Raw genomic sequence first — 20,988 nt, forward strand, 5'->3', positions numbered from 1 at the left:
GCGGGAAGCGGCGCTGGCAGTCTCCATCATAAATAGATGATAATTTACTGGTACAGATCAGAACCACAGCACTCACTAATCCTCAGATGGGATCAAATATGGAGAAGGATCGATGCAGTGAGCAGCAGAAATAAAAGCAGGCAAACAGTGAGTTTTACCAACTGTGTGAGGTCTCAGAGGTAGTCTGTTTACCGCAGCACACACAATAACAGGACCACACGTCTCATTCTCAAGTGCCTTCAGTGCATATGGCCACATCAGTTCCACACAGTCATACATATGCATTATTTCCTCAGATACCAAGTTTCCAACACAAAATAATTTAAGAGTCTCTAAGTGCATAGTGAGCACATTAAAGGGATTTAAAGTTAGTTTTACAGAGAGAGCCGTGGACGTGAAGAATGGCACAACAGCAGCCGCACATAAAAGCTCACACAAATACATAAAAACCTGCATGTGTCAAGCTCCTCAGCAGCTCATACATAAATGCATAACATTTTGCACATGAGCACATGTGCTGTATGGCTGTCTGCCTCCCACATGCTGGCTTTGTGACGCATAGGAAAAGTCATTAGGCCTGTACTTCCTCTACAAAAAGAAAAGAAAGAAGAAAAGCCCATTGCACATGAAACACACAGGAAACGTGTGGGTGACTGCTGGATCTGTATCACTGTATAAGTGTGTACGTGAGAGAGCGTGCACGAGGCTCACATGCACACCCATATGTCTGTCTGTACGCTCCTGTATGCTGCCGAATGCACACACATGCCCTTAGGCCCGGTCACCACTGTCCTGTAATTGCTTGGCTTTGATTGCCTTTTTTTCAGTCGGCCACAATTACAGTCAATTAAATCCTACCACCATGGGTCAGCTCCTCGCCACTGCAAGATATGCTCTGCTGGCCCAGTTAATACTGTTTACATTAGAGTTTAGGATCAAGAGCTGAACTTGAAAATGTTATAAAATCAAGCTTTTGACCTGGCAATGCTTAAGGGCAACTTAAAATTACTTTATCATAGTATAGTGTCCAAAGGGTTATGTAGGTCAGATGACTTATCTTGTCTTGCAACTGTTTATTTTTATATGGCACGCTGACAGTAATGAGGATAATTCAAGTGGTTGTTTAGAAGTAAGCACAACAACAACAACAGCAATGTAAAGAGATCCAACAGTATTAGTAGTTGTACTGTAGTTGTGGTCTTACAATAACAAACAGATTCAAGACCAAAATCTAAACATTTATACAGATCTTAGCTGAATAAACATATTGAATTTAGTCCAGATGGTTCTACTTCCACTTTTCTCATATATCCACCGTTGAACTTAATTACAAGTATATCTTTTGATGATTAACTTTCTTAAATTTCACTTCCTCTGTTGGAGCTTCTGCTTTTGGGTGTAATTGTGTAACGTATCACTTGACATATTCAAACATGTGCAGCCCAGAGCTCTCCTTGTGTGCCTGTCAGAAGCTATCATTTTTTTCACATCCTGTCGCAGCCAGCACCTCTATGTGATATTTAAACTGTGTGTGGGTGCGCATTCACGGCATCCTCTGTCAACCCCAACCAACTGTCCCTGTATACTGTACCCAGCGCATTGTATATTATGTAAATGCGTGGGTGTATTTATGTATATAGAGGACTGGCTTGGACTATTTAAATAATCCCTTTGGAATGCTGAGCCAAATTTTAAGAGTAGAAGACAAGAATGCACATTGACAGAAATTCCCAAAGAAAGAAAGAGCTGGAGAGGATCCTGTGGTTTGGACATCTGCTAAAGCTTCAGGAAATTCAATCATTTTATGGCCGAGGGTGGAAGTCTTGGAGTACCTGCAGTAAATCATGTCAATGCACACAAACATACACTTGGCCACAAGGGAAATAGGTGAAGGACAACTTTTCCCACTTTATGGAGACAGGGCTGGCTGTAATACACACACGCACTCATAAGTGGATTAATGTGGACATGTGTGCCCATACGTCCCCCAAACATCTGTCCCCTCAGCAGGAGCCAGCGCACTAATAAACATCACATATGCAACAAACATGCACTGGGTTATTATTACATGCCCTGTCAGGTACACAATGGTATCAGCATGGAGGTTTGTTGTACATGGAGTAACAAAGTGCTCAAAAAGTACAGAAGTTACTTTTGAAAGTTTTGAAAGTCTGGTACAACAACAAGTAATACTACTATAACTGTGCAGCAGGAGGTGGAATGTAAAAACAATGAGAACATAGGGACAAAGCACTGGCTATAATCCTGCATATTTACAGGTGTGGGATTCGTTCCTCATGCCTCTGTTCTTAATATGCATTGTCCCTTCATTAAATAATAAACAAACAAAATTACAAGAACATTAGTGAATGAACTGCATAGTATGAGGTTTAAGCAGTACTGCATACAAGCTAAAGCCCACTGTGCTGTCCTTAGCTTCTAAAGATCAATTCTGATAATAAATGTCTGAATGTCTCTCCCCACTCCTACATGTGTCCCGTTCAATAATACACCTGGGCCCAAATATATACTATATCATATTATAGCAGTATAATTAACAACAAAAAACAAGTAACTCCTTATGGGTTTATGTTTATGAGTGTAAGTACAGGCTAGTGAACATAAGTTAACATTTTGTGCACTGAAGGATATTATTTTACTTCTATACTAATTTCATACATATTTAGAGGACTTCCGCTGCCACTGGGGGTGATCAGCATATGGTCTGAATGTAACAGTACACCCCAGCCTGTATTAATTTCCAAACTGAAAAAATGTGGTTTACAAAATCCACCCAGTAAGTTCACATTACATAAAGCAGTAAATGTAGTTACTATCCACCTCTGCTGCTGAGTAATCTGAAACTCTCCCGTGATCCTGCATTGTGTTAAAGACATTAGTCACCTGTTGCCTCTCTGCCTCCCTCTGGGCATGACTTTCTTTACACGGCTAAAGCTAACTGTTTCTACGTGTAGTCTGCTGGCACATGATGAAGGGAAGACGGTCTAGGAGCAGGGTTCACGGGCTCTAAACATCACACACCGGTCTGGAAATCCCCACGCACACACATGCACTTGTGCAGGTGTTGCTAGCTGCACTCTCTGCCCTCTGAGCTGTGCAAGTAACAACATTTCACCTCAAAGTGTGCTGCTTTTCCTTTTATGTTCCAATTTTAAAACGGTTTGGAAAGAAAATACATCTCCGGTGCAACTGCATGTGTGTGGCCTTTTTATACCGGGCTTTCACTTGGGCTGGTTTATATTTTTTCTGATAAACCAACTGTAATTCCAACTTCAGAGTCAATATTTTCTGTAGTTAAAGGAAAATTATATGTGGGGGTGTTGACTGCTAACAGCTGAAGGAAGATCTAAAAGGTTATCTGCAACCTGCAATGGGGCTTTATACCAACAGTGGAAAAATACATGTAAGAATATACTACTTTTAACCAAGTATAATTAACTTTGGTTATTAAGCACTAGTTGTAAATAGTGATGTTAGTGATAATTGCTGAATGGAATTCGGTTGTAGCATTAGTACACTCCAATGGAAAATAAGAGGTAGTAGTGGGTCCATTAAAACTTGGAGTAGAGTAGAGATAGTAATAACAGTTCCTCAATTAAATAAGTACTTTAATTTAGAAGCTACTTTGTTAGACAAATAGTAACAATACGAGTACATCAATATAATAATGGTCACAAAATACTACTAACTAATGAAACAGATGAACTCTTTTTGAAATGAAAAGGCAGATAGATATATTCTACTACAACACCCAAACTGCAAGTAGCCCTCATTGGAAATATCAAATTTATTTCTCTAGACTTGCAGATGAGAAAGTCTGATTACCCATAAGGCATTAATGGTTATTTGGGTATGTTTGGCTGCATATTGAATTGCAGTTTAATTAGATCATAAATCCAAAAGGTAGTAATATCATAGGCTATTAGCATCTAGTGGCTATAAAACACATTACCTTAGTCCCATACCTTTGCAGTTCATTCTCCGTACATTTTGACTGTAGAGCTGGGAAGTCAGTGAGGATTTCTCTGGTGTTAATTAAACCGTCTGTCTTGGAGAGAATTAAGGTCATGATCTCCCAGACCTCTCCACTCCCACACGCCCTGAGAAGAAAGGCAAGAAGAAGAGAAGACTTAATGAACGAATAAAAGGATGAAATGACTTAATGAAGCGCCTAACGAGGCCGGCGGCCATTTAATAAGGGCTTATTAAAGCTTAATTAGAGCAATAATCCTGCTTGTTGGGAGTCGTTCAGTGTTGACTCGCGCTTGATTGTGTTTTTACGGCAACAGGATAAACAAGGAAGCATTGTCATGCAGGAGGAAGGAAGACGGCAGGCGTGCTGCAGGAAGTGGCTGCTGTAGATCAGGCACGAGGTGAACACGCATCAGGGCTTCTTCAACGCATGACCTCTGATGCAAAACTTGTTTTATTTAACTTTGGACTTCTGCCGTTTCTCTCACAACTTAATACATTTCTGGACCTGAAGAAATGGCATATTTGACTAGTAAGATCATAGGTTATGACTTGGCTATTTAAAATGAAAAAGGGAAAATGAAACAAATATTTAATTGTATTGAGTATTTTTTTTTTTTTTTAATACAACTTAAATATGTATAACATTTTTCAAACATATAGACAGAAAGTGTCTACATGTGCTTTTTGAGCAATACAACAGTTGCAAGTAGTTAGTTATACAGTAGAGGTTGTGGTAGTACTAGTAGTAAGGAAAAATGTCAAAACAACTAATTTACTAATTCCCTTACCTCCTTTAGACTGAAAATAAGATATTGAAGTTATAAAGTCAATACTTAATCTAACAGTAATGAACATAGTAAAGCTCTAGCACATGGTGCCACTAATGAAGTTCATTCACAGTAGACACCACCATGACTCAGAGTTATATCACACTTGGAGCGGCTCTGTCTTAGGTAATAGCCAAACCCCATGTGAGCCACAGCGCCCCCTTGGGACTCACATTTTCATTATTCATACAGTGACGACATCAGTGCCCTACAATCTGACTCAAGCTATAGTCGTATCCCACTGGTATAGAGATGCCAGCTAAGCCCCGATGACAATGGCTTTCTTCTAAAGCCTGTTAATCATTCATTTTATGTGTCTGATTCACAGCGTAAATGCCCTGGGCTCTTGTATGTGGGTAGTAATATCCTGGAGAGCCAGTGGTGAACAGAGGTAGTCATCCGCCTTCCCGAGCATGTGAGATCTTATAATCCAACCACATCTACCACAAAGTGTCTAAATTAGAAGAACAATTCTGAAAAAAACGAGTAGCTCTTGTATATCCCTGGTTAATGCACACACAAACGCATACTATCGGTATTTGTACATACTTATGTATGAGTACATTGATGTGTTGTGAAATTGCAAGTTTGAGCCAAAGACAGACACTCTAAACTAAAGGGCTGTGTACAGACGCATATTATTATAATGAACACATGTCAAAGACAAGGGCTTAGTCATCAGATTTCATTTGTCATTTGCCCCTTAGCCATGCAATAAACTCATAACATAAATTCAAAAAGATAATTTTTCAGACAATATTGCAACACTTATAATTAGAATGTATTAACTGTGGCACATTACAAGTGTAATTCAGTAGGTTTATAAATAGCACTATTCCAAATAATGTGGTGATGGTAAGATACTTCTGCTACAGCTGCCTGTGAGTAGACTGGAGCAGCCAATCTGCAAATATGACCCCTCCAACCAGCACCCATCCATCCAACCACCCTAACTCATACACCACTTTCATACACAAGCAAGGTGAATGAAGTGTCTTGCTCAAGGACAATATACACTAGTCCAAGCATTGTTCAAATGGCTGACCTTTGTGTTGGTGTGTGAGTGTTCTAACCACTGTGCCAATGCAGCCCAAATATAACATAGCTCCTCCTGTGAATAAAAATACTACTCTCCAGGCTCTTGAGCCGAGTGGGTGAGTGAGAGGTTGGGGGGTTGCAGTATGAAGGGTGTGGTAGTCTGGGTCTTGCTGGGTCACTGACCCCTAATTAAATTACTTAAGTAAACATATCTAGTTACATTCCACCTCTGTAGTCCCCTTGTTCAACTCCCAAGTTCTATAGCAGTGAAAGATGGAATCAATGTCTCCAAGTGCTTCTAGTTAAATCTGTTTATTTTTTAGATGACATCATTATGCCAGAATGCCTCACCACAACCCGCTTTTACAGCAGTGCAGCAGAGACCTAAGGCTTTTTTAACATTACACACCACAAACATACACAGGCCCTCTCCCCTTCACCCGTGCCTTTTGGAAAATGCTGACCAAGATTCACATTTCTCCTGCTGTAGTAATCATAATTTCTCACCACACTGACACCTTTCAGAACCAACCCACAGCTCTTAAAACACTGGTTACAAAGACTAGTCAGTGGATGGTTTTCATTACTTTGGTTCACTAAAATGAGCCCCTGTCTTAAATTAAAGACAATTAGAAAGATGATGACATTTTTAATAAGGAAAAGAGACAGTTAATCTTCCCAATGTGACTATGATTTTCTGGTAATCCTTCTTATTTCTTAATTTTAGACTTGTTTTACACATGCCACAAATGTCTGGGAATGCTGCTCCTTAGCCCCATGCTGTGTGAGGTCACTCTCAAGGGGATTTTAACTGATCTTCAATATTCCTGTCTAAAACATATGGGAAATTGGAGGGGAAAATTGTGTGACAGCATTTCACAAGGATCCCTGACAGTCACAGTTCACGGACCATGTCTTTGGCTAGTCTGCTGCTATTTTAAAAACACACTCCCTTACGTAGTTATTTCCACAACGCCAAACAGCTGACGAATCCTGCAGAAGGACCAATAATCTCCCCGTTTCTTTTATGGATTTTTCTTCTCCTGGACACATGTCAATTGGATTTCCGTTGGAATTGGAGATTCTGTGGCATTGCTGGATAGAGCCAAAATACTACACCTTATCCCAGAAGAGTTCAGTAAATGGACAATGTGTGAAATATTGATTTTTTTTGGTGAACCTGATCCACAGTTTGGCAGCAATGTCTCTGTCAGTCAGTCCCAGGGCAGTTGTGGCTCTAGAAGCAGCTTACCACCGAGTGTGAATGAAAAATGCAATGTAAAATGTCGTTGAGTGTCAAATGAAGCAAAGCAGGGTAGATATCATAGACTATATATATAAATGGACATAGCTAACTTGATAGCCGCTGCGTTCCAAATAGGACACACGCTTCCGGCTCCATCTCTCTGTAACTGCTGCTGTCAGACTCGTCGTTTTGGTCTTAAAATGTCCGTATTACCCCCTCTTCATGATCTTGGTATTTTTATTTCGCTATTGTGCCCATAAATCAAGATATAAACATTAATAACAGACAAATCAGGTACCTTCTTTCCCAGAGGTCACTCTCACTAACATTAGCAACAGATTGACAGTGTTGCTAAGCACCCTTTCCCTGCTAAGCTAGTGGTGCGGACGGGAAGGGGCGTTACCGTCAACATCCTCACTTCAGATTGGCTCATTGGTTGTTATGATACTCGCGGTCAGAATTCAAATATGGAACTCAGCTCTAAATAAATTTGCCCCATAACTGCTAGTCTTGATGAGCTTCATTTGACCGAACCGAGGCGAACGCTATGGGTGATGTCACACTCCGTTAGTCCACTTCTTTATACAGTCCGTGAGAGCCATGGAAAATATCTCTCCCCAGTCCCTAGTCAGTGGCAATATAACTTCATGAGCAATTGCCCCTAGACTACAAGGATCCAATCATGAAATACACAAAATCTGTACTTGAATAATAAAAAAACCATACTATTTAATAACATGTTTTCAACAACAACTGTTATTCCTTTGCCAGTTCCTCTCCACACTCCTTTGTTTCCACTACGCCAAACAGCAGACAAATCCTGCAAAGGGGCCAATAATCCTTGCTTTTCTGTTGTGTATTTTTCTTCTCCTATGCAGGCACGTGTCAATTTGAAGTCGGAGGGATTTGGGATGCCAGGTATTGTTCTGCACGGCGAGGATGATGTCAACTTTCCTACAAGGTCTGAAGCAGCTGACAATTCCAACAAGCATGCCAAACCATCACATCATTTCAGAAATGTGCCTGTGCCTGGCCCCTGTCAGGTGTGCACCAGAGAGGCCCCTGTCAGGTGTGCACCGGAGAGGCAGAGGAAAGGTATGATGTCATTCTTACAAAAGTGCTCTAAATCTCAGGATCTAGCGTGGTGATGATAGTGAGTAGTACTGTAGTAGTCATAGGGATGATGACAACATGATGCACTATTTCCCTCCATTGTCTAAATGAAACCAGCGCACTCGGCTTTAAAAGTAGTTTGTTTTAGGTCCCATTGACCAGACTGAGAGGTGAATAAGAGTGTATTCAAGGTCAGTGCATATTACAAGGGGGAGATACAAGATACATAAAATTCAAACACTGGCATGCGCTAGTATAAGAGGCTAAGGGGGGTTATCAGTGATTGAAAACATCAAAGTATGAGGAATGTTCTTTGTTGCTTTTGAAGATAGAGATTTTTTTTTCATCCAAGAAGACTGGTAATAAATAAATTGCGCTCTTGGCCAACATTTTAATCACCCAAATATTGCCCAGAACAGCAATAAAAACAGGGTCTCCACCGTCCAGGAGAAGAGCTATTAAAGAGAACACTCCAAATAGTGTATAAAAGATCAGGGGGAAAGGCGTCATTTATTAAGCATAAACAAGAAATAATTAGGATTTATTTTGGGCAGTGTTTTTATATTTTGTTAATTGTAAACCACAAAATTGATCTAAAACAACAAGGTCCATTGACTCAAAACTGCAGAACTGATTTTCTCCAGTTCATAGAGGCATTTCGCTGTAAAAAGCTGCACAGTGTTGTAGTTTTTTTTTGTCGTTTTTTTTAATATGGCTACACATACATTTCTACATTTGAGTGTGATTTTTTAATATAACACCATGAATGCTGGACAATATAGGAAACAGACATTACAGATTGAAATAAAACCGTGAGCCAATAATGAGGAAAACTTTTATGACACAGTTAAGAGCAAATCTGATTCTGCACAATACGCCTCCTTTAAGACTTTGCCAAATGAAAACGCAATATGGTTTTTATATGAACAACTGCCACAGAAAAATCATGAGTGTAAGAGGGCAACGTGATACACTGTTTCCCTCCATTGTCTAAATGAAACCAATGCACTCAGCTCTATGAGAGGTGGTCGACCGGGCTAAGTCATGAGTCAGAGCAGAGTGTGCTCAAGGTCACTGCGTAATACATGGGAATGAAGCAAGAAACATAACAAGTGGCTTATTGGCATGTGCAAGGTCAAACATCAAACTGTGTTGCATTTGAAGATAGAAGTCATATTGATAACTCTCTCTGTATTATTCTTGGCAAATAATAAGATACTGGATTTCTGTTGAAGAAGTTGAAAAAGTTGGATAAGGTATGTGGATCAGGATTAAAGGTAAAATTAACTTCTGTCTAATGTCTACATAACAGAAAATTCTACTGTTATCTCTTGCCAAGATCACTAATCAAACTCCAGGTTTTCTAGTCTAGGGACAAAAAAATCATTAAAAAAAATGTAATATTATATGCAGTGAGGACGTATCCTGTATGATAATTGTGGTTGTGATTTGGGATGTCAAAATAATATCAATCAAATAGCAATCAGCAATAGCAATATCATTTTAATCTTTTAATTACTGTGTGAAGAAACATCACAATATAAATCAATAAAACAATATATAAATTAAAATATACCACAATTATTAGCATCACGACCAAAAAAATGAAATGCTTAAAGGTCCCATGTTATGCAAAATTAACTCTTTGTTGTCCTGTACCTCCTCAAAAACATACCTGGAGTTGTGTTTTGTGTCATTCTTGCATCTTTGAGAAACCCTTTGTCGATATCTCCAAAGCTCAAAATACTCTGTTCCACCTTGTGATGTCATGAAGTGGTAGTTTTCAAGTTAACAGCTGCATTTTGTTTAGTAGATTCCAGGGCTGAAATTACCCAAATAATTCTAGTGAAGGTGTATGGAGTTTGAAAATCCAGTGGAGGACTTCCTGTTTAATCAAATGACATCACAAGGTGGAACAGAGTGTTTTCATTTGGGAGAAGAACATGTGTGAATGAAACAAAACACAACTCCAGGTATGTTTTATTGAGGAAACAACATTACAGCATAGATTTAAATGCTATAATATGGGCCCTTTAATTCACACCATCTACTAGATCATAAATAGTACGCAACTCACTATTTTTTGTTCACTTTTTAAAGTTACAGATGGTACTGAAATTAATCAAGTTATTCCTGCTTCTAAAACTCAGCATTTTAAAAAAATTTCTTTTAGTTCTCATGATTATATCGTCCCCTGTATAATCATGATTGCCCATTAACCACACAATCCTAACATCCTGGTGTAAGCAGTGCATGATGACAACATGATGCAACGTTTCCCTCCATTCTCTAAATGAAACCTCTGGTCTATAAGCGTTGCTTCACTAAAGACCACAGTGACCAGAGTCGTGTTGCGTCATGAGTTAGTCAGATGGCATGTGATCAAGGTCAGTGCATAAAACATGTATAATAGTGACACAGGAATCATAAAATTTAAATATGGTTTACTCATATGTCCATGTGGCGGGGCAAGAGGGTTTTCTGTGATTAAAAACTACAAGCATGAGTGATGTTTTGTTACATTTAAACGTATTAACTTAACACTGAAAGCTTAATACAGAGCATTACATTAAACAACACAAAAACATGGACTCTCGAGATCTGGAGAAGGACCTGGTTCTGACAAGTTGCCCTCTTATCAATTCAAGGAAAGAATGGGTCAAATGCAGAGGCCAGATTTCCCTAGGAGACAATAAAGTGTACCTTAACCTTAACCTTAACCTTAACTTTAACTGTAATATTTCATGGAGCAATATTGACAAAAACTTTATTTGGTAACCCATAGAGACCAAAGTTAATATTCTTGCCCCTGTGTTGCAATGCTACAGATTTGAGCCTCAGCGGATTGCTCATACACAGTAGTAAATACAAACTCATGTTACTTCTACTTCAATTTGACACGAGTTGCACAAAACAACAACTAAATACTGAACTTGCATTTCTGCTATTTTATCGTGGTAAAATAATTAAATTTTAAAGGGAGGGTCTCCATGTGTGATTGTTTTTCCAGTAACACCCATCTGGTTTAAAGTGTATCTAGTTTAACACAGTACCATGATGTCACTGGGCCTGCGGGGCTTTCCCATATCCACACTCAGCTGATAACACATGTGCTGCAGAGCCATTAAAACTCCTCCTAACCCGTATCAAACCTTCCCTGAGAAACTAAAGGGGAAAATCTGGCAAAGCAAAACAGGGCCCCTTTCTCTCTCTCTCTCTCTCTCTATATATATTTTTTCTACTTTCCCCCGGCAGCAACCTACAGCTTTAAAACTCATCTAGATTGTGATTACCTTGGCTGAATCCAAACAGCCCAACCCTATGTTGTTACAGGCAGGCCTCAAGTCCATAAAATCTCCCAAAACCATTTCTTCCCTCAACGTTTTCTGTTTTACAAAAGCTCGGAGCACAGAGGGCAACAATATGTTAAAAGTGGGTGAAATGTCTTGCCTAAGGTTTGTTTAACATTAGTCTCAAGTCTACCTTCACAATTGCTTTGACATTACAATACTATGCAGTTTTTGGCAGAAACTTGAGATGGTTTCTCTAAATTGCCCTTTGGGTCCAAAAGCTGAACAATGTAAGGTTGAAAAATGTAAGATTAGTCCTTTGTGAGTTCACAGCCCTTTTCATGTCTTTGTAAATGAGCAAAATGTGGACAGAGAGAAAACAGAAGGCAAAGATTGTCTGTGAAAGAGGATGGCTGGTGTAAAACAATCTCTCTGGAGCATAAGTAGCTGATATGCAGTAGAGAAAGAGGAAGCCGGACTTGTTTATGAAGGAAATGACATTGTTGGGTTTGGACAATGACCTCATGCTGACAAGATAATAGCTGATAGGGGGAGAGAGAGGGACACATGGTCAGGGGAGAGCTGGGTGCATAGTGATTTAACTGTTTAAAGCCATGTTGATAACAGGGTGCAGAAATGACTTTGGGGGGAACAATGACATGTTTTTAACTGAATATGGCAGTGTGGGCTCTAATCACGGATTTATTATGAGAAGTTTGGCAGGCTGTTAGGTTCACCACGGGACACACACAACAATGAGAAATAGACCCCATCAATTTCAGTCTGAATAGAAGCTTACTATCAACTGCTCGCCTTTCAAACATTCATAATTAATGATACTTACAAATATGTTTTTTGTAGCTTTTGTGATTTAGCATAGAAATGAGGCCTCTGAGCAACAGTGAAAGAAACATGTCATACACTAAAAACCAGCAAACAGGTATTCAAATCGCTAAGACCATCACCAAGGCACTGTAGCTCTATTGAAAGAGCTAAACTGGCACACTGCTACAACATTCTTACTAAGTGACAAATAAGAAAAAACTTGGAAACTGTCCTGATTCTGGCATATTGATCATAATTATATTGTTTAAAATCTGTTCAATATAAACATTGCATGCCCTAAATGTAAGCAGATCTTATATGACTATGACATAAGACAGATATAATACTGTTTAGCAAACTTCTGTTATGGTGGCTACTTAAAAATGTCCAGACTCAATTATAGCCAAATATATTTCAATTTAATCAACGTCCAAACAAAAATGACTACAACTCACTGGACACAAAATGAATTGTATTGTGTAAGTAAAGTTATTAAAAGATAAGCAGCCAATTTGTCTTTCTGTGCAATTTTGTAACTACTGTTGAAAGCTCGTTCATCCACTCAAGGGACTGCTACAACTTTTGTAACAACATTCGGGTTGCTCTGCACTTTCTATAAACGGCTCTGAGGTGACCTCTAATTGTCCCGAGGATTGGGATGACATGATTGAAAATAAAAATATACTTCATGCCAAAAAATGACTAGAGGGGCTTAGAGGAGCTGTAGGACCTCCCAAGAGCAGAGCTGGACTCAAGCCCGAAACAAAGCTTGCTGCTGGGTTAAGAATTTTAGAAGTTTGCCCTGGATTATGGAGCCAGGGAGCTAGTGCATATCTCAGAACAGTGGTGTAAAAACTAGAGTGATTTTGGCTGAGCAGAGATAGTGGTTGGCACACAGATAAAAATAATTTCAGGTTTAATGATAAAGAAGTGCAGTGAGATAATTTACACCAGCAGAACGCTCCCATCTGGCCTGATTTGCATACTACATTGCTAATGCTAACTTTTAATGGTGCGATTATCTCACACACTCATTTTCACTGAATTCTTAATGTAGAATTAGCATATTAGAACAGCATATTGTCTCACACGTACCAGGAGCCTTATACAAGGAGTTGTCACGTTCTTCTCTTGTCAACAACAAGATGTAGGAAATAAACAGACAATAATGAACAGGTGCATGTCCGCAACATATAGAACAGTGGAAAGGTGCAATTATTTATGTGGGTGTGTCAAAGCAAAACACACAAGAATATATAAAGACCTTCATAAAGAATCAGCAGATATGAAGGTCGGGAGCAGTGGATTGTCACACACTAATCCAGAGGTGGTTGGTACCATCACTGCCCCCTAATCTCATACTGTCATTGTGTCCTTGGACAAGATGGACATGATGCAAAAACTGGCACCTAAGGGGTTAACGCATTTTGGTAATATGAAACGTCAACATGCGACTTTATAAAGAACGCCTTCATGGGAAAAATACAAAAACTATCTTTGAAAAATATTGATCTTTGACAATTACTGCCAGTTTAAAAGTCAAAATAGGAAATGTATACAGAACACTTCCAGAGATTGTGTATTGTGTTAACAAAGCACATAGTTGCCTGGCACCATCACTGCTCCCTAGTCTCATTCTGTCATTGTGTCCTTGGGCAAGATACCACTTTGCACCAGTACCTCAGGCACTACAACACAAATGACCTAAACTCGTCATTAGTGTGTCAAGTGTCCACAGAGAGGATTATCAACACAACAAAAAGCCAAAAGAAAAGAGTCAAGTGTGAAGAGCTACTAAAAACACTCAGCATTCCATAAAATCTAAATCCACGGAACAATGCCTTTATTTACAGTTGACAAAACCAAACCTGCATTACGTCATGGGTCAGCTTTCAGCCGTGTTTTGCTGCGGTAAGCATTTTTTCACAAAGCAACAGCACGTCTCACCATTTGTTCCTCTAAAAGCCTGGGAAGCACACTGGTGAAATATTATGAGGCTGGAAAATGTAATCATTGAAATGCTCACAGCACAGACTGCAGCCTCACTGTCATCCCCATCCTACACACATGCCCAATCCGTCGCATTCATAAGTCAGCGCATCTCTTCATGCAAGGAAGAGGAAACATAAAATAAAAATGCAAACGCTGGCAACTGCCCTTTAATGTTGCCATAAATCAAGAGGGGCCATCAAAGGTAGCTGGTCGCAGTGGCAGAATCACTCTCTCTATTTGCACACTGCTAAGACACATGTACCGATTGAGTTGGAGAGATAGCGCGGACACTAAAGCAGCTATCAAAACAGATTGCAGATATTGCTGCATGGGTTGATATCATGCTGGCTAACTGGTAGCAAGTCAGCAATTATTGAGAGATCTTTAAAGATTAATTGCTTATTATCTAAGTTAATTTCAGTACCTAGCCATTCACTATCTATTGGTTAATTAGCTAGGCCTATTTAATTAGCTGGCGGGTAGTTACATAAATTAGAATATCTATTGGGAAATGGGAAGGCTCTTTTAGAATTGGATAAATGTAACGATTAAATGTCAGGTCAGAAACGTAAAGCATTTTTATAATCTAAGGAAGATTTTTAGAAGTTGAGACAGTAAGTGTGACTAATTTGCAGGATAAAACTAAATGTTGTCATCAATTTTAAAATATTTTACATATAAATTTTGAAATGTGTCCAAATGTCCACCCTTGTCCCCACCCTAGTCATTCACTACACAGCCCTGCACTCTTTAGCAGACTCTATAGTGCCTCATTCACAGAGCAGCTCACTACATTCAGGTCATGAGACTCTGGCGTCCGGGTGAAAACATCAGCTAAACTCTGATAAAACTTGATTTCTGTAATAAATAATGATCAGATTCGACTGGCACGCAAATATTTATGAACTATTAATAATCACAGAAATTTTTGTCAAGATGGATCTCACGTAAACGGACTGGATTATTCATATTTTTATCTGAGATGTGGAAAATATCTCTCTTTTAACAGCAGGAGTTAATGTAAGCCACTATTGCTAACAACTTTACACCATAACAGTTTATTTAAGAGTGTTTTATTCATAATCAGGGATAAACCAGCGCTTCTATCTACTTTCATTCAGTCGTGTTGTGTCCAGTTAACGACCTGTTGCCACGCTGTTGTTTTCCGACTCTCGCAATGCATTATGGTCTATATAGACCGGTCCACTGATGCCCACTACTTTTCAAGATGCATTGTGAAAAACTTTGAGTGCACTACTTTTTCACCAACTGGTCATTTGGACCCCACTAAAAATGGTATGACCCCTAAATCGTGCCCTAATGAGGGAATAGTGTGGACATTCAGACACAGCCTTCGTTTTTCTAAAAGGTTAAAATAAAAACATCAACATAACATCAATGTAACCCTGATCTTTTATTAGATTTGAACTCACACTATGCTAATAACCCACCATTTACATAAAGATTTCTTGACACCATTGAAAGATCCACATCACAAAGTGTAAATTGCTATAAAAATGTGCTTCCAGGGATCAACATGGGGGGCACTATAGCTCTGTTCATATGCAAATACCAATACCAGGGAAAACTTTTTCTACTAATGCAAGTAGTGAGGTACTTGTGCAACTTCTCTTACAGCACTCACACGCAGACCTCACGAGCACTTATAACTCTTAAGTACGTCTTCATAAAAAGTGAATTTATTACATCCAATATGTTTTCATAGGTGTATATAATAACTCAGTAGTGGACAGGCATTCTATTGAGACTAAACGGCAAGGACTGACAGAGCGCAGGAGACAGAGACAGGTGTGGAGAGAGAGAGAGGGAGAAAGAGAGAGAAAGAGGGAGAGAAGGAGAGAGGAGGGGAGGGGGGGGGGGGTGCATATTTCACCTCCACTCACCTGCTGACACGGCCTCTCAAAGAAACCTTTCATTAGGCCCTCACAACAGTCAGCTTAGTCCTTCCAATGCCGTGAATGTAGCTGTCATATTACACTGGACCGCTCCCCACTCTTTCATCTGCAGGGGATTTTTCATCTTGTGATTTTAATATGCACGATTGGCAAAAGAGGTCGGCGCACAAAAAGCCCTTAGAAGTAGAATCATCGAATACATCAGTTAAGTGATTTAAAAAGGCCCACGCAGTTAACTTGGACACCTGAGGAACGCTTTATAGTGAAGGAAGAAATAACTGGGAAGACATTTGACTCTATTGGCAGGTGTAAAAACTGACTATAAAAGTATATGTATATTTAAGTATCAAGTGATCTGATGCTCTTAAAGGAGACATGTTTTATTAGTAGTGTATAGCAATAAACTATGACATGTGTAGATCAGTGGATACTTTATTTTCAATTTTACTTCGCTACATTTGAGAGCAGGTATCTGTGCTTTCTCCTCCAATACATTTTTGAAGACTGAAAAGTAAAAATATTTTCTATTACAGTTTGATACCTGCTGAAAAAGCTGAGGCTATTTTTGAGCAAACAAAAATACACAAATAAAAACAGCTAAAAATTCAGCACAAATCTTTACCAAAATCAATACATTCGAAGCCTTTTAAATACCTCAAAATTTTACTTTTTATTCTTTAAGTACATTTTTAAACGAATACTTGTAACTTTTAAACTAATACTTGTACTTTTTGATTTTTTACTTGAGTATTTTTTGCATCGGTATCTGTACTTTTACTTGAATAACAGAACTTGGAGTACTTCTTCTACCACTGATTCTCTGCTGCTGGTAGCGGATATCATTTGCTGTGTTTTATTATTTTTATTGGATTTTTTTCTTTTTTTTTTTTTTTTTTTTTTTTTTTTTTAAATTTTTCCCAGATTCTGAATTGATTTTTAAAAATTGCAGTTAATACAGGGCTGTGGGCGGGAACAGAGTAGGTGAAAACAGCCATTTTTCCTCCAGCCTCAAATCCATAACAATCCAGTACTCAAACACTAATCAATTAAACCACAACTTTAATCTCTGTGTATTTTAACAAGTATTTTTTAACGTATTAGTAAATCATTTGAGTAAAGTTAACTTGTCCCCCCCCCCCTCTCTGTTCAAAAGGAGCCACATTTGACAGTATTTTCAATAGAACCAGGGCTGGACGCTAATTACCGCTCTGACATTTTTGTTAGACTCGGTGGACCTCGGTTTATTCTCACTGTGTTGAAATATGTGAACTTCATGCACTGGTCTCAATGGGCCCTTTCAGTGGGTGACAATTTGGCCTGCCAGCACCTCTTCTAAATCATTAACTTTAGCCGAAGTTTAGCCACACCAGTCATGCAGAGCGCAGAGCCGGAGCATAAACAGACCGCGGCCGCTCAAAGCCCCTCACCTTAAAATAGATGGCATCAATAACACTGGACTGTTGCTGTTACACTGAGAGGATTGGCCTGACTTTCTCTCTTCACAGACCCTGCTCTCACTCCCCTCCGGTCCAACTAAGGCCACCCACATCATATAGGCCTTCTCTATATGTCCTTCTGCGAAAGAGTGGACTCAGCAACTTCTGTAGCCGTCCATATATGTGTTATTTCCACACTTAATTAAGACTGGACCCAATACTTTACACTGTGTTGACTTAAGACTTAATAAGGAGTAATATAAGTAAGGCCAGTGTGTATCATAACCAGTACAAATGCAACTATTATAAACTAACTGTTGAAATGTGACAGTATTTGGCAGTCTTAACTTTTACAAGCTGACCAGTGGTTTATGTCGTTTAGCCAGCAGACATAAAAGTGGAAAGGATTTTCACTCAGGATATGCGTGGGTTTATTTAAAGTTGACAGTTTAGACTTGAAACTGCAGGTCTACGGTTGTACGGCGGAGTTTAACTGAAAAGGCTCTAAAAACGGTTTTCCTTTTTGGATTTTTGGTACGTATATATTAGCTTAGGTGGATTTTACGATTATGATCTTTAGAATTATTTTTGGAAAGTCTACAGTTTATTACTACAACCCTTCATGTATTCTGTAATAATACAATCATAATAATACACGTTAGTCATAGCATTTTTCAGGACTATTAAAAATCACGTAATTCATTTGTATTTTTTATCTGATAACCCTCCTAACGATGGAGCATGGTGTGTTTTAATAGTCCTAGCATAAATATTACTTATGTTGAAAGCAAGCCAACATAGCAATATCAGAATAGAAATCAATTTATTTATTTGGCCGACAACCAGGAAAGAGCAGTGGGGTGTTATATGTCTATGTCGCTGGCGGTTAATTTATTCTGTAGATAAGGCTGACCTTTGACCTTTCTGTCGTACCGCTGGTTACATTTCTTACTGAGAATACAGTGCGTCCATAAAAATCATCAATACAGTATTACAACTGTAAGTACATGGCCGTGAAGCTTTCAGCAGGAATAGTTATGTTTATATCCACCAGGGAGGCCTTTGTGTGGAAGTATACCACAAGATTTTTTGCCTGCTGTCTGAAAACTTTGTATGAAAACTATGACTTGTCTTAATCTGGTTTTGTATACTAATAAAATGAATAAGAACATGCTAAAAGACTCATTAAGTACTGATTGCAGCATTTACCCCCAGTGGTTTAAAATGGTACTACACTCAATTTGAAAAAAAAAATAATAATAATAAATAAAACCACCACAACTTTCACATTATATATTTAAAAATGAATCAGGCTCTTTTCACATTGTTGTCGCCACAGTAACTGGCTAAAGCTGCACTATGTAATGTTTCTGGTGGAGGGTTTGTCGCCTGCTTGTCTCCAGTGAAATGTCATACTTTGCTTTGCCCCTATTATGGTATTTATATCGCTAGACAAAAAGTAATGCCACCAGACCAAGTTACAAGTAAGAACTGTGGAGAAGTGACCTCGCCCACATTAAGAATTTATGCTCCGTGATATTTCGTAGCAATAAAACATACCTGTAATTGAATAGCTGTAAGATAATTATGTTTTACGCCATAGTGTGGAACATTCCAGGAAAAGAAATAACATCCCCATGGAGACAAGAAGTCCACTGATCCTTGGCGTTATCAGTGATGGGAAGAGTACTTTGAAAATATATTTAGTTACAGAATGTACTTTGTAACGTAACGTATTCTGATACACGGTCCAATGAGAGTACTGTATTCTGAATACTTTTACACTGATTTATATTATATTATAGTGTAAAAACATGCACATACTACTAAAATTGTGCAGTTCAAAGCCATAATTTCATGAAGTACTGCTATGTATTCCTTTAGATTTCGTAAAGTAACTGTATTTCGAATAGCACCAAATGAAAGAATAACTCTACCGTTACAAGTATTCAGTTACTTCACTGCACTTCAAGTTACACAGGGTACTTTTAATCATTACAATATGTGGATGTTTTTCCTCCATAGAGCACATATTGTTATCAGCTATAGCAATATACAACGTCAAACTAACTACTTCCCTAAGAGCTCTGAGAAAAACATACCCCAGAGTACTTTGTTTTCATTTCTTTGATATCAACCTTTCTTTAAATTTGATAAATGTTCTGTTTACCGGTCACGCTTGTTTGAATCCATCTGCAGAGTCAGCTTGGCCCTCTTTTAGCTAAAAAACTACGCACCAGTGAGAACAGTCCAAACGTATTACACCGAATATCCCTGAGTCACCCTGCTCATGGGGATATGCAAACAATCTGGGTTCTGACATGTCACAAGGTAGCCACAAACCCCCACACAGACACACGGACAGGCCAACCGCTGCACCAAACAACACGCACCCATATACAACACAGGGGCCACCCAAGAGCAGCCTGAGAAATTGTGTTTAACTCGGGATTACAGGGTTGAGGGAGCGAGCGGAGGGAAGGAGATGCATTTAGGTTGCTCAGCTGAAAATAATTAAAAAGCAGCAGCGCGCCCTGCTCCAGTGCGCTCCCATTCGTCACTCCCCACACGCACACATGCACTCACTAACTTATCACTTCTACAAAGTACTCCCAGCCATACATTACATGGGATACTTTCATATAAACATACCGGGGTTATCTTGTTCATATACATCCTCAGAATATGTAGCTGTAAGTCTATGAGCTGGGTGGGAATCTCATAACGCTTATAGTACTTCTAAGAGACTCAAGGTATGTTTTGAAAGAGCGTTATGAGAACCTTTCCACTTTTGATGTAAGGATTAAAGTGTTATAAAATAGAATACGTAAAAGCCATATTTCTAGAGCGTGCATAAATTATATAATCTGATGTCCTCGACTTTCTTATCGGAAAAAGTTGAGGGAAAAACTGGGAAATACTATGACGGCAAACCGGCTTTTTGAAAAGTTTGGTTGTACGGAATAGTTAAATAGTAGTAATAGATTTATTCAAGCATTAATAGATTATTCTGCAGTGGGGAGACATTGTGAGCACAGTTTGGACAAGTTAGAGCCTGTCCAAGTACACTGTATTCACAAAAGATTAAAATTGACTTATTAACTTATTAACTTCATTAACTGTTTTAAATCTAAGATAAATAAGATAAGGGAACATTTAGCGGAGCAATGGAAAGCAGTTCAAGAACAGCAGAGGAGTAGAAATATGTAATCAAAAATCCAAACTACTTAAATAGTTCAATATATTTAATTGTAACCAATCTAATAAACTGTTTGTAGAGTACAGTACATATGGACAAACTGTTATATG

General features: G+C 38.8%; 1 long non-coding RNA gene across 2 annotated transcripts in view; it reads right to left on the reverse strand.

The window, feature by feature from the left end:
• LOC117384083 (uncharacterized) overlaps positions 1-20,988 on the reverse strand; it is a 78,770-nt gene that overhangs the window by 16,216 nt on the left and 41,566 nt on the right. For both annotated transcript variants that reach the window (XR_004542452.2, XR_008648992.1), the window contains exon 4: positions 3,974-4,121. This is a non-coding gene — a long non-coding RNA (uncharacterized LOC117384083). The remainder of the gene's footprint in view (positions 1-3,973; positions 4,122-20,988) is intronic.

Source organism: Periophthalmus magnuspinnatus, chromosome 16 (genome assembly GCF_009829125.3).
Source record: "Periophthalmus magnuspinnatus isolate fPerMag1 chromosome 16, fPerMag1.2.pri, whole genome shotgun sequence".
NCBI classification, from domain to species: domain Eukaryota; kingdom Metazoa; phylum Chordata; class Actinopteri; order Gobiiformes; family Gobiidae; genus Periophthalmus; species Periophthalmus magnuspinnatus.